The following is a 12,164-nucleotide window of genomic DNA, read 5'->3' on the forward strand; positions in this document are numbered from 1 at the left end:
TCTCGGGGCACAACGTGAGCTACCACAGCTATGCTGATGACACACTGCTGTACTTATCAATAGCACCTGATGACCCCGATTCTATTGATTCACTAACACAATGTCTGACTTGTATCTCAGAATGGATGAATAGTAACTTTCTCAAGTTAAATAAAGAGAAAACTGAAATCTTAGTGATTAGCAATAATGGATACAATGAGGCTATTAGAAATAAACTGGATACATTAGGATTAAAAGTCAAGACGGAGGTAAAAAGCTTAGGGGTAACTGTTGACTGTAATCTGAATTTTAAATCGCATATTAATCAGACCACTAGGACAGCATTTTTTCACTTAAGAAACAGCAAAAGTTAGACTTCTTATATCACTGAAAGATGCTGAGAAATTAGTTCACGCGTTTGTTTTCAGTCGACTAGATTACTGTAACGCACTCCTCTCAGGACTACCCAAGAAAGACATCAATCATTTACAACGAGTGCAGAATGCAGCTGCTAGAATCCTTACTAGGAAAAGAAAATCCGAACACATTACTCCAGTTTGGATGTCACTACACTGGTTACCTGTGTCATTCAGGATTGACTTTAAAATTCTGCTTATGGTTTATAAAGCCTTAAATAATCTCGCCCCATCTTATATATCGGAATGTCTGACACCTTATATTCCAAATCTTAACCTCAGATCCTCAAATGAAGGTCTCCTTAGAATTCCAAGAACAAAGAAGTGGTGAGGCGGCCTTCTGCTGCTATGCACCTAAAATCTGGAATAGCCTGCCAATAGGAATTCGCCAGGCTAATACAGTAGAGCAGTTTAAAACACTGCTGAAAACATATTACTTTAACATGGCCTTTCTATAACTTCAATTTAATTTAATTTAACTTAATCCTGATACTCTGTATGTTCAATTCCTCATAATAACTATTCATGGTGGCTCTAAAATCTGTACTGACCCCTACTCTCTTTTCTGTTTCTTTTTCCGGTTTCTTTGTGGTGGTGGCCTGCGCCACCTCCACCTACTCAAAGCTTCATGATGCTCCAACAACGATGGATGGATTTAAAGGCAGAAGTCTACGTGACCATCATCATCATCAAGCCCTTCTGTGAGAACCCTAAATCCAAAGAGGACTGTTTCATTTATGTTAGGTAGAATGCCCAGAGGGGACTGGGCGGTCTCATGGTCTGGAATCCCTACAGATTTTATTTTTTCTCCAGCCGTCCTGGAGTTTTTGTTTTTTCTGTCCCCCCTGGCCATTGAACCTTACTCTTATTCGATGTTAATTAATGTTGACTTATTTTAATTTCTTATTGTGTCTTTTATTTTTCTATTCTTTATTATGTAAAGCACTTTGAGCTACTGTTTGTATGAAAATGTGCTATAGAAATAAATGTTGTTGTTGTTAATTAGGTTGTTTAACTAAATAGTCGATGAGCCCCTTTCTTTCCTTAACCTCGTATGGCCTCTGCCAGTGAGCTAGCAATTTGGAATGGGAGGTAGGAATGAGCACCATCACTCGATCCCCCAGGCAGAACTCTCGGAGGACGGAGTTGCGGTTGTAACACCGGGCCTGCATGCCTGCCGCATGAGTCACGTGGTTTAGGAGTGGCCTGATTTTAGCTAGTCTGTCGAGCAGTTGCGCCACATACTCCAATATATTGGAGGAGGAAAGGGCCTCAGCCTCCCAGTCCTCTTTTACTATGTCTAAAAGTCCTCGAGGTTGTCGCCCGTACAATAATTCAAAAGGGGAGAAGCCCGTAGAGGCCTGGCGCACTTCCCGGTAAGCAAAAAGCACGAGTGGTAGGAGCTGGTCCCAATTCCTGCCATCGGCGTTGACTACCTTGCGGAGCATCTGTTTAAGTGTCTGATTAAATCGCTCCACCAGCCCGTCTGTTTGAGGGTGGTAGACAGACGTCTTCAGGTGCTTTATTCGCAGTAATCTGGCAACCTTCCTGAACGTATCTGAGGTGAAGGGTGTACCCTGGTCCGTGAGGACTTCTTTGGGGATACCCACTCTAGAAAATAGGTTGACTAATTCCCGTGCGATATTTTTTGTGTTGGGTAGCGTAATCCACCATGACCAATATGTACTTATGGCCACGGTTTGAGGGTTCCAGGGGGCCTACTAAGTCCACCCCTATTCTATCAAAAGGGATGTCTATCAGGGGTATTGGGATGAGAGGAGTGCGGTCCCTCCTAGGAATCTGGCGAATCTGACATTCCGGACAGGATTGACAGAAGCGCCGGACCTCGTGATCCCGGCCAGTAAAAGCGGAGTTTGATCCTCTCCAAAGTTTTTTCGGCCCCGAGGCGGAGCGCCTAGGAGGTGAGCGTGAGCTAGTTCACATACCTCCCGTCAGAAGGTACGCGGCACTAGCAACAATTTCCCCCACCTCGCCCTCGTGGGTTGCCACCCGATACAGCAGATCATTCTCCAGAACAAAGAAGGGCTCACGTGGCATGGAACCGTCAGCTTGTGAGCTGCCCGGAAGAACAATCGCATTCTGGGCAAACCGCAGGGAACCGTCATTCCAATGAGGCAGGCGTGGACCGAAATTGATGGTCCAAGTTGCTCAGAGGGTCTTGTGAGCGGGTTAGTGGAAGCGTTCCCTGGCTTTTCCCTTCTCCGGCGGATACTTCCAGGTCAGGGTCCATCGCCGAGGGAGTGTCCCCCGATGTGCCTGCGCCATTATGGCCTACCCTGGAGCACGGCGTGGAGTCAGCGGGAAGGGCGCTTTGTCCCCTCATAGCCAGACCCAGTGAGGCCCCAGAAGCGGTGTGTGTCTTACCGCTGTTTCTGTGTGACCAGTCTTGTCCCAAAATCACTGGATAGGGGGGTTCGGGCAACACAGCGACCACCAAATTAGACAACTGACCCTTCCAGGAGATGTAACAGCAAGCGGAACGGTATGACTTGGGTCAGCTTCTCCGGGTCGAACTGCCAGCTCCGCCATTCGGTCGTCTGCTGGCCCGGTCTAATGCCGTAGCGTGCCATAACTCGCGGCCTCCTCCTCGGGGAGGTCGTAATAAGCCCACTGCGCGGGTCCCTTCAGGTTGGGCACCAGAATGGACGCCCACTCGGACCGCCGCCACTGCTCGGTGGCCCGCTGAATATGCCCAGGTAAGATTCAATGTCGTCCACCTCTGTCATAGGCACCAGAGGCGGGGCGTTGGGACGTAGGCGGATCGGGTCTTACCTCCGGCTTCTGCCAACCTGGCCTTCATTTCCTCCAACTCCGGCAATGTCTCAGGATTCTCCCAGAAGAGCTAGAAGAAGTGGCCGGGGGGAGGGTAGTCTGGGCATTTCTGTTCAAGCTGCTGCCCCTGCGACCCAATCTCGGATAAGCAGAAGAGGATGGATGGATAGATAGATGGATGGATGGATGGATATATATATATACAGTATATATAATATGGGACGGCACGTTGGCACAGTGGTAGCACTGCTGCCTCGCAGTAAAGAGACCCGGGATCACTTCCTGGGTCCTCCCTGCATGTTCTCCCAATGTCTGCGTGGGTTTCCTCCGAGTGCGCCGGTTTCCTCCCACAGTCCAAAGACATGCAGGTTAGGTAGATTGGCAAATCTAAATTGTCACTAGTGTGTGCTTGGTGTGTGGGTGTCTGTGTGTGCCCTGCGGTGGGTTGGCATCCTGACTGGGGTTTGTTTCCTGCCTTTCACTCTGTGTTGGCTGGGATTTGGCTCCAGTACACCCCCGTGACCCTGTTAGGATATGACGGGTTGGATGATGACTGACTTTATTTTCCTCCTGGACAACGTCGGGTATTTCAGCTATAGCTAGTATTCAATAAATTTCAGTAAGCATGTTCAATACTTACTCCCTGTGTCATTCCACTTTATAACACATAACTTCATTTATGGACTTATGTGTTTTGATTTCTTTGTATATGTGCATTACTTGTGTTGTTACTGACATCTGGTGAACATTTCATGTCAATAGCCCCATTTGAAATACATTTACTGAGACAACGTTGATGCGCGCCATACTTATTTTCCCTGCTGTATGCCGTCACCTCCATAATGTTTGGGACAAAGACAAATTTTTCCTTGATTTCCTGCCCCGTGTGCTCCACAGTTTGAAATTCCAAATCAAACAATTCAGACTTTCTGATTAAAGTGCAGATTGCAGACTTTCATGTAAGAGAATTTGCATACATTTTGGACTCACTATGTAGAAATGACAGTGGGAGTACTGTACTAAAGTCACGAAGTGATGTAGGTGGGCTGCAACAATCTTTAGGTTTATAACAACGTAACAGCCATATGAACACCAGGACAACATTTACTAGCAGTACATTGCCCGGAGCAACACACTGCAATCCATCACCTTCCCTTCTTCCAATGGTACCTGTGCTGCCATCTCCACCCCATGTAAATGACGCACACTCACCTGGCTCTCCACATGATCTAAAAGAAAATATGATTCATCAGACCAGGCCCTCTTCTTTCATTGCTCCCTGGTCCAGTTCTGATGCTCACATACCCATTGTAGGTGCTTTTGTCAGTTGACAGGGTTCAGTACGGGCACTCAGTGGTCTGTGGCTACACGTCCCCCTATGCAGCAAACTACAATGCACTGTGTGTGTTCCATCACTTTTCTCTCATGGCCTGCATTAAGATTTTTGGCAATTTGTGTTATAGTTGATCTTCTGTGGGGTCAGACCAGGTGGGCTAGCCTTCACTCCCAACACACTTCAGTGACTCTTAGGTGCCCAAGGCCCTGTTAGTCATTCACTAATTGTCCTTCCTTAAACCACTTTTGGTAGGTATTAACTACTGCATGTTTGTTAGACAGACAGACAGACAGACAGACAGACAGACAGACAGACAGACAGACAGATAGACAGACAGACAGACAGATAGATAGATAGATAGATAGATAGATAGATACTTTATTAATCCCAAGGGGAAATTCAAATACTCCAGCAGCAGCATACTGATAAAAACAATATTAAATTAAAGAGTGATAACAATGCAGGCAAAACAGCCAATAACTTTCTATAATGTTAACGTTTACCCCCTTGGGTGGAATTGATGAGTCGCATAGTGTGGGGTCTCCTCCGTCTGTCAGTGGAGCAGGATGGTGACAGCAGTCTGTGTGTCTCCTCTGTCTGGAGATGATCCTGTTCAGTGGATGCAGTGGACACTCCATGATTGACAGGAGCCTGTTAAGAGCACCCCACAACTCCTGCCATTTTGGGGATGCTCTGATTCAATCGGCTAGCCATCCCAAAGTGGCCATTGTCAAAGTCGCTCAGATCTTTTCACGCGCAACACATCACCTTCAAGAACTGCTACCCAATTTTCAATCACGCCCATAAGTCTTTGGACGGTGACACGATTTTCATAATTTCGGCTCTGTATTCCACCACAATAGATCTGAAATAAAGCAATCATTATGTGACTGAAGTGTCAACTTTCAGCTTTAGTTTAAGGGGTGTTTTATCTTGGTAGAGTAATATATATATTGCTCTACTTTCCCCTATTGTATTATTAATATATAGCCTTAGAATGCCTAATCTCACAGACTTACCACTGTATATAACTTATCCCCACCTTCCTTTCTATATCTATAACCTCAGGCAATTAGATGTAGTAAAAAGACAAGCAGGAGTTAAGTTACACATAAAATAATGTATTACTGATAATATTCATAAATAATAACAAAATGCAAAGTACATTTGAATATTGGCAACCATACAACCTGATCAAATGGTGATGTGTGGCACACAGACTTATAGTTACTTAAAATGTCTCTAGTTAAGGCATCATTGGTGCTCAGCTTTCTTCAGGCCTCAAGCCTGTCTTAATATGGCTGAAGCTGTGCTCTTCATTGTGCTGTTCTTGTCAGTTCATGGTTTTATTGTCTTCATCAATTGTTAACAAGAGAAAGGTACTTCTACATTATCACAGGTTAGCAAGAGAGAGAATGTGAGGTTAAGCACGTACATTTATAGATGTTCTCTCCAACCCCTACAGCCAATAGGACATCATGGTACTTAAAGGCCTTGGAGACAAGCCAATTCTAAACAGCCACACCTCAGACCAATGGGGTTAATAGAACATCTTAACACCTGCAACCCCCAAACCATGTTATGAAGTACACCTTAGCCTACCCATGGGGTAGAAAGACTTTAGCAGAGAAATACTCATCAAACTGGTTTAAGACACATCCCCCAAATCCTGTCATAACATTACAAAAAGACTTAGTTGTAAAAGGGGCGGCAAACCCGAATGCCTCTCACCAAAGTAACACTAAATTACATTGCTTTGCCTAGATAAATAAAGACATACAAAACATTTATAAAGTTATATGCAAAATCTTACATCACAACAAGGGGTTTATCAAAAATATTATATAAGACGTTTTGGAATGAGAACCATTTCTCTGCAAAGTCCCCATTTCAGGGGCTCAAAAATATTTGGACATTTGACTGCCAAAGCTGATCCACTTGTCAGGTGTGAGCAGGTCCTCATTATTTCATTAACTATTAAAATGGTTGACGGGACTCTTATCTAGCTGGTAGCCTTCTTAAGAAAGGACTGGAGGAAGACGCCTTGCAGGAAGAACCTCCTCCAAGACAACAGAGGCAGTCCCCTGTGGCTTGCTATGGTGCCAGGTTTGGAGCATGGACACTAAACTGTACTAACAGGGCCAGTGGCCACTACCAAAAGGGCATGGGACTGGCTGAGCCATCTGCGCTGGACTGCTGAGATGGGAAGGAGATGATGGGACACCTGAGAATATTTCTGGTTACTCTTTAAAGGTGTCACCTCCTCCATTTGAGGAGCCAGAGTGGAATGGGCAGAAGTTTGAGGGAGTGGAGGCAGAGAGAGACAGAGAGGCAAAGTGCTGTGTGCTTCATTGAGCTTTGTACTGAGCATTGGTGGTGGGAATGAAGGAAAGCGTTCCCGCGCCACAGTAGGAAGTCTTGTGTGTGGGTATTGTGGAGCTGGAACCCTGGTAGTCACCTTGTTTAGCAGGGTAGAAGGACTAGAATTGATTCCAAGATGGAATTTGCATTTTGGAAGTTGTCACTGTGAACTCTCAATATGAGGGTCCATGCAAGTAAAACAGGTGGAGAAAACAAAACAAACCCACCAGGGCAGAGTAGAAATACCAGGAGTGGTCAATTCAACCGTTAGGTAGATTCTTAAAAGCAGAAGGAACACACTGGTGAGCTCCAGCAACACCAGGGTCTGGACAACCTGAAGAAGACAACATGCTGGATGACTTCAGAATTCTGTTCTTGGTGAAGAACCCCTTCACGACATTTAGCCAAACCAAGACCACTCTCTGTAAGGTAGACCAATCATTGGCAAAGTCTACAATCGAAGACTTCATGAAATAAAGACAGAGGGGCTACCACTGGTAAGACTGAAGCATAAGAAGGACAGATTGGACTTTGACAGAAAACATTTTTTAAAAGCTTGTCCAGTTGTGGAACAATCTTTGAACAAAGGAAGCAAAGATCAATATGAACCAGAATGATGGATAGAGAAGAGTGTGGAGAAGAGAGAAGGAACGGCTCGCGGTCTGATGAATACCCATCATCTGTGAAATATGGCCGGAGGCCGTGTTATGGCCTGATCACATGGCTGCCAATGGAGGTCCCAGTCACTGGGTGTTTATTGAGGGATATGACTGCTGGCAGGAGTTGCAGGATAGGGCTTTCTGAATGTAGAGGGTGCTGTACTGTCTGCTCAGAGTCAGACCAATGCTGCCAAAGTAGGCAGGACGACACTTGACGGTACAGATGGACAATGAGCCAGAACTCACTGAGACCAGCAAACCAAGTGCTTCTCAACACAAAGTGGTGGAATATTCATCAATGGCCAGTCAATCAAGCGGCCTCAACACAACTGGACCATGAATCACTTACTGAAGACAAAACTGAAGGCAGAAAGTCCAACAAACAAGCAGCGCCTGGCGGCAACAACAATGAAGGCCTGGCAGAGCATCACTTAGGTGGAAACCCAGCACTGGGAGATGACCTTGGGTTCCAGACTTCAGACAGTCATGGACGGCAAAGGATTTACAACCAAATATTGAAAGTGATCGTTATATTCATGATTATGTCAGTTTGTCCAAATACTTTTGAGTCTCTGGAAATGGGGTGTGGGGGCAATGAAGAAAAATGTCTGTCATTCCTAAATGGCTCATGTAATATTTTTATTTAAAGATGAAAATCTACACTTCATTCTCATTTTGATGGCTTTATTTATTTCAAAACCATTGTGGTGGTGCAGAGCCAAAATTATAGAATTGTGTCACTCTCCTGAAACTTATGGACCTGACTGTATTCCACCCCTTGACCCATTAGACGAGATAGTGAGGTTGCTTCTCTTCACCTGCCAGTGGTTTGAATGTTGTGGCTGATCGTTTTAAAGATCCTTGAAAGAGGTTAGAGGGTTAACTGTCAAGAGGGAACATTTTGTACCTTTCAGGTGGTCCATTTCTCTCTTAGGAAGAAACATATAAATATTACAGGTGCGGTCATAAAATTAGATAGATAGATAGATAGATAGATAGATAGATAGATAGATAGATGGAAATAGATAAGATAGATAGATACTTTATTAATCCCAAGGGAAATTCACACGAAATTAGAATATCATGACCAAAGTTGATTTATTTCAGTAATTTCCATTTAAAAAGTGAAACTTGTATATTAGATTCATTCATTACATACAGACTGATGTATTTCAAATGTTTATTTTTGATGATTATAACTGGCAACTAATGAAAAATCCCAAATTCAGTATCTTGGAAAGAAAATTAGAATATCAATTAAGACCAATGCAAAAAGGATTTTTAGAAATGTTGGCCAACTGAAAGCTATGAACATGAGAGTATGAGCATGTACAGCACTCAATATTTAGTTGGGGCTCCTTTGGCCTGGATTACTGCTGCTGTCGCAGTGGCATGGAGTCGGTGGTCTGTGGCACTGCTCAGCAAGTGTTAGGAGAGCCATGCTGCTCTGATAGTGGCCTTCAGCTCTTCTGGTGTTGAGTCTGGCGTACTGCATCTTCCTCTTCACAATACCCATAAATTTTCTATGGGGTTAAAGTCAGGTGAGTTTGTTGGCCAATCAAGAACAGGGATACCATGGTCCTTAAACCGGGTACTGGTAGTTTTGGCACTTTGTGCGGGTGCCAGGTCCTGTTGGAAAGTAATCTGCATCTCCATAAAGTTCATCAGCGGCAGGAAGCAGGAAGTGCTCTAAAAACTTCCTGGTAGGCGGCTGTGTTGACCTGGACCTCCAGAAAACACAATGGACCAACACCAATGATTGACATGGCACCCCAAACCATCACTGACTGTGGAAACTTGCACTGGACCTCAAGCTAGCGTGGATTCTGTGCCTCTCTCTCTTCCTCAAGGCGGCTCGGACCTTGATTTTCCAAAGAAATGCAAAATTTACTTTCATCCAGAGAACATAACTTTGGACCACTCAGCAGCAGTCCAGTCGAGGCGCTTCTGGCGCTGTCTCGTTCAAGTGGCTTGGCACAAAGGAATCGACAGTTGAAGCCCATGTCTTGCATCGTCTGTGTGGTGGTCCTTGAAACACTGACTCCAGCTGCAGTCCACTCTTTGTGAATCTCCCCACAGTTTTGTTTTCACAATTCTCTCCAGGGTACAAGCGGTTATCCCTATTGCTTGTACACTTTGTTCTACCATCTTGTCCTTCCCTTAGCCTCTCTGTGTGTGTGCTTGGACACAGGGCTCTGTGAACAGCCAACCTCTTTAACAATGACCTTTTGTGTCTTGCCCTCCTTGTCTTGAGGTGTCAGTAGTGCGTCTTTTGGACAACTGTCCAAGTCAGCAGTCTTCCGTGATTGTGTAGCGTACAGAACTTCGACTGAGAGACCATTGAAAGGCTTTTGAGTTAATTAGCTGATTAGAGTGTGGCACCAGGTGTCTTCAATGTGAACCTTTTCACAATATTGAATTTTCGAGATACTGAATTTGGGACTTTCATTGGTTGTCAGTTATAATCATCAAAATTAAAAATAAACATTTGAAATACATCGATCTGTATTGTAATGAATGAATCTAATATACAAGTTTCACTTTTTGAATGGAATTACTGAAATAAATCCAACTTTGTCATGATATTCTAATTTTGCCTGACCCGGCACCTGTACATTTAAAATTACTTGGATGAAGAGGCAATAGGCACCCATTGTTTGGACTGGCCGAGAAGTTAAAGAGCAAATTTCTAGGTTATCCTGTGTACTTACTGTGTGATAGCTGTCTATAGGATATCAGTATTTGCTATCTTGCAAAAGAATCACCCGTTTGAAGTTTTAACTGCTTAAACATACAAACTCAATATAACATTGTGATTAAAGAACTGCTTCCTTGGGAAATGTTTGTATTGACCTGACAAATTAACATGTCTGAGAATATTGGTTTCTAATCAGCTGTACTCATTGATAGTTGGTAACAATACATTTTGTTAACTTGTGTTTCATTATTTATTCGTAGGAAATTTTGATGTGTCATTGTTTAATCCGATTGTCAGAACTGATAATGGCAGGGGATTGAAGGAGAATTAAATTCACTGGGTGTTATGTACAAGTGCAATTACCAAATGAGATGACCCCCAAAACAGGAATGAATGGTTTAACAGGTGGAGCCACTGGATTTTCCTCCTCACTTCTGACGTTTCTTCACTAGTTTTGCTTGGCCAGTCAGTGTCACATGGTACGAGGGATACCTGACCTACAGAGTGGGGCAGGTGTCCAATCTCCAGGATGCACACAATGGTCATTGCCGAAGTTTGCTGTGTCTCCTGCACAGTCTCAGGGCATGGAGGAGATTCTAGGAGACAAGCAGTTACCTAGGAGAGCTGGAGAGGGCCATAGAAGGTCCATAACCCATCAGCAGGACCAGTATCTGCTCCTTTGGGCAAGGAGGAACAGGATGAGCACTGCCAGAGCCCTACAAAATGACCTCCAGCAGGCCACTGGTGGAATGTCTCTGACCAAACAACCAGAAAGACTTCATGAGGGTGACCCAAGGGCCCCATGTCCTCATGGGCCCTGAGCTCACTGCCCAGCAGCATGCACCCTCGATTGGCTTTCCCGCCATAGAATACCAGAATTGCAGATGCACCACTGGTGCCCTGTGTTTTTACAGATGAGAGCAGGTTCACCCTTGAGCACGTGACAGAAGTGAAAGGTCTGGAGAAGCATGGAGAACATTATGCTGCCTGTAACATCATTCAGCATGAGCAGTTTGGTGGTGGGTTAATGATTGTCTGGGGAGGCATATCCATGGAGGGTCACACAGACCGCTTACAGGCTTTGACAAAGGCACCTTGGCTGCCATTAGGTATCAGGATGAAATCTTGGACCCATTGTCAGACCCTATGCTGGTACAGTGGCCCTGGTGCACGACAATTCCTGGCCTCATGTGGTGAGTATGCAGGCAGTTCCTGGAGGATGAAGGAATTGATACCATTGACTGGCCACCATACTTTCCTGACCTAAATCCAATAGAACACCTCTGGGACATTATGTTTTGGTCCATCCAATGCCACAGGTTGCACCTCAGACTGTCCAGGAGCTCAGTGATGCCCTGGTCCAGATCTGGGAGGAGATCCCCACAACACCATCTGTCATCTCATTAGAAGCATGCAATCGATGTTGTCAGGCATGTATACAAGAACACAGGGGCCATACAAAGTGCTGCTAATTTGGAGTTGCTGCAATTCAATTTGGGCAAATGGACTAGCCTGCCACATCATTTTTCACTCTGATTTTTGGGCGCCTTTGAATTCAGGGCTCTGTAGGTTGATCATTTTCATTTCCATCAAACGATGTGGCATCCTTTCGCTCCTAACACATTACCCAGTCTATCAGTATAGATATCCAGGAGGATTTCTTTTCCCATTGAGATCTGATGTGTTTTCAAAGTGTTCTTTAATTTTTTGAGCAGTTTATATATATAATATATATATATGATATATATATATATATATATATATATATATATATATTGTAAAGGACCGAGGAGACAGTAGCAGGGTTGGGGTTTTCCGCTCGTATATTGTAAATCACAACAAAAACTGGTCAAAATTATAAACAAACAGTTCATACTGCGCGAGCCGACTCCTGGCGCGCGCCATTTTATTGGGGAGGAGCC

This window comes from Polypterus senegalus, chromosome 2 (assembly GCF_016835505.1).
Source record: "Polypterus senegalus isolate Bchr_013 chromosome 2, ASM1683550v1, whole genome shotgun sequence".
Classification (NCBI taxonomy): Eukaryota; Metazoa; Chordata; class Cladistia; order Polypteriformes; family Polypteridae; genus Polypterus; species Polypterus senegalus.